General features: G+C 36.3%; 1 pseudogene; it reads left to right on the top strand.

Annotated features, from left to right (window-relative positions):
* LOC104993518 lies at window positions 1–842 on the top strand (annotated as a pseudogene).
* The last annotated feature ends 2,580 nt before the right edge of the window (window positions 843–3,422 follow it).

The raw sequence follows: 3,422 nt of genomic DNA, 5'->3' as shown, positions 1-3,422 counted from the left end.
ATGGATGTGATTACGAAGGGCAAATGTAGGATTTTTTGTGATGGTGGAAATGTTCTTCTCTTCACTGTTGCTGCTAAGTCGCTTCAGTCGTGTCCAACTCTGTGCGACCCCATAGACGGCAGCCCACCAGGCTCCCCCGTCCCTGGGATTCTCCAGGCAAGAACACTGGAGTGGATTGCCATTTCTTTCTCCAATGCATGAAAGTGAAAAGTGAGGCCAAGCTTGCTGACCGTGCCAGGGTCGGGGTCCACGGCTAGCTAGAAAGTATTTCCTGCCCGCTGTCATAGTTCGTCTGCTAAACTGCATCGTCGCTGTGTCCCAGAACATGGGCATCGGCAAGAACGGGAACCTGGCCACCGCTCAGGAATGAATTCCAGTATTTCCAAAGAATGACTACAGTCTCTTCAGTAGAAGGTAAACAGAATGTGGTGATTATGCGTAGGAAGACCTGGTTCTCCATTCCAGAGAAGAATTGACCTTTAAAGGACAGAATTAATATAGTTCTCAGTAGAGAACTCAAGGAACCTCCAAAGGGAGCTCATTTTCTTGCCAAAAGTCTGGATGATGCCTTTGAACTTATTGAAGATCCAGAATTAAAAAATAAAGTAGACATGGTTTGGATGTCTTTATAAGGAAGCCATGAACAAGCCAGGCCATGTTAGACTATTTGTGACAAGGATCAAGCAAGAATTTTGAAAGTGATGCGTTTTTCCCAGAAATTGATTTTGAAAAATATAAACTTCTTCCAGAATATCCAGGTGTTCCTTTGGATGTCCAGGAGGAAAAAGGCATTAAGTACAAATTTGAAGTATATGAAAAGAACAATTAATGTGAAAATGTTTTCTGATCTTTTTCAAGCCTTTCTCCCCCCACAAAAAAACTATGTATTTTTTGTTGTAGAGACTTCTGTTCACTTTAGATTATCTCTAAGCAATGTACTTTTATTCCCTATTAACCTTTTTTATTAATTATTATTGGAGTATACTTGCTTTACAATGTTGTGTTAGTTTCTGCTGTAGAACAAAGTGAATAAGCTATACATATACATATATCCCCTGTTTTTTGGATTTCCTTACCTTAGATCATCACAGACCATTGAGTAGAGTTCTCTGTGTTATATAGTAGGTTCTCATGATTTATCTGTTTTTCACATAGTTGTATATTCCCCATTAATCTTAACTAGACTATATCAGATACCATTTGTAAAACATTTCTTGTTATAACTGTCTGAATTCCCATTAAGGGCCAGGAATAGGTTACCAGCACCACCTAGGGTAGAATATATTTATCAAGACAGCCCAAAGTGGGAGAGTCCCCTGGTGGCAAGAATTGAAACCAGAGCCTGTAGAGCTAGGGGGTAAGTTCAAAGGTCAGAAATGGACAATAAACAGAAAAACTAGCATTCAGTTATTAAATTAGATCAAAAGAGGGACTAAGAATTACTCCATATAGATCGCACTATTGAAAAAAATTCTGTTCACTCAGACCATTCTACAAGGATAGTGATAAACAGGTACAAGACTACCTTTTGATGGTTAAGAGAACATCTGAGACCTTTAAAAACTTTGTTTCTGACCTTCAGTGAGATTTCACAGGATGTTAAAATGATAGAACAAGAATTGGCTGCTCTTTACAAAAAAGGATAATCTAAAATCAAGCATAATGGCTAAAAATTTAAAAGGTAGTAAATTGAGAATGAATATTGCTAGAAACCAAAATTAGTAAGTTAGAAACAAAACCATGTTTTACCCATCTTATTAGCAAAGATTTAGATTACTAATATAAAAAAATAGCATTTTCCGAATTATAAATTGGTACAACCTTTTTAGTGTGTAAGTTAGCAATATCAATTAAAATTCAAAATATTCTGGGTTTGGACCCAGAGCTTCCACTTCTAAAAATTATTCCTGAACAAAGAGATGGGTCCAAGAATATCTGTTGCAAAATTTTGTTTTAAACCTGGAAAGAACCCAAATGTTGATTAATAACAACTATTTAATATGTCTATAAAATGTAACATCTGCAGCAGTAAAAAAAAGGATGACTGAAAAATGCCAAAAACTGCTAAGAAGCAACTTATGTATCAACTCAAAATGTCTAATAAATGTTAATGTGTGGGGAAAGCATGCAGCAAAAAAAAAGAAAATGAAAAGTGAAAATGAAGTCGTGTCCGACTCTTCATGACCCCATGGTCTGCAGCCCACCAGGCTCCTCCGTCCATGGGATTTTCCAGGCAAGAGTACTGGAGTGGGGTGCCATTGCCTTCTCCTCTCTTCACTGTGGTGGTAAATAAATGAACAAAACATGTAATAAAATTGCACAGAACTAAATATCAATATACCCATATACACAAATATAAGTTGAGGCATGTGCTCAGTCATGTCCAATTCTTTGCAACTCCATGGACTGTATCCCACTAGGCTCCTCTGCCTGTGGAATTTTCCAGGCAATAATACTGGAGTGGGTTATCATTTCCTACTCCAGAGGATCTTGCCAATCCAGAGATCAAACCCTTGTCTCTTGCACCTCCTGCATTGACAGGAGGGTTCTTTACCACTGCCACCACCTGGGAAATCTAAGTAAAACTGGGTAAATGTAAGCAAGATGGGTAATTGTATCAATGTTAATAAGCAACTGAACTGAACTGAACTGAATACCCTGACAATATACTATTGTACTACAGTTTTAAGTATAAAAAATACTGAGGGAAACTGGATGAATGGGACACAGAATATCTCTGTATCATTTCTTACAATTGCAAATGAATCTACAAATATGTAAAAATTAAAAGTTTGATTAAAAAATAAATCAACATTTTATTTACGGGGTGGGCAAATGGATGCAGGTAGTCAAAAGTTACAAACTTCCAGTTATAAGATGAATAAATGAATCCTGTGGCTATAATGCTCATAATGATGACCTATAGTTAACAACACTATTGTATATTTGAAAGTTGGTGTGAGAGTAGAAGTTTGAAGTTCTAATCACAAGAAAAAAATTTTGTAACTATGTGTAATGATGGATGCTAACCTAATGTGGTAATCATTTCACAATACACATATATATCAGGCCATCATTACATACCACTAAAACAAATACAAGGCATATGTCAATTATATGTCCACTTTTTAATGAAAAAGTACTCTGCATCAAGAAAAAATAAAGAAGTTAATTTTAAGTATTACTGCTAGGAAATCAAAAGAACCAGAAGCTTAAAAAATACCATTTAAATGGGGTAAGTGCAGTGATAAAAATGGAGAAAGGATCCTGTGTGACCTTAGACTTCCTGTTGAGGTGACTCTAGTGAGTTGGGAGAGAATTCATTTCAGCAGAGGAAATCACACACTGACTCCACCACTGGAGTTAACCGCAGTCTCTCTTTTTTTTTTTTTTTCTAATTTTATTTTATTTTTAAACTTAAC

The sequence above is a fragment of the Bison bison genome, unplaced genomic scaffold (assembly GCF_000754665.1).
Source record: "Bison bison bison isolate TAMUID 2011002044 unplaced genomic scaffold, Bison_UMD1.0 scf7180017864239, whole genome shotgun sequence".
Taxonomy (NCBI): Eukaryota; Metazoa; Chordata; class Mammalia; order Artiodactyla; family Bovidae; genus Bison; species Bison bison.
Note: the sequence above shows the minus strand (reverse complement) of the source record. Positions and strands in the feature narration are given on the sequence as shown.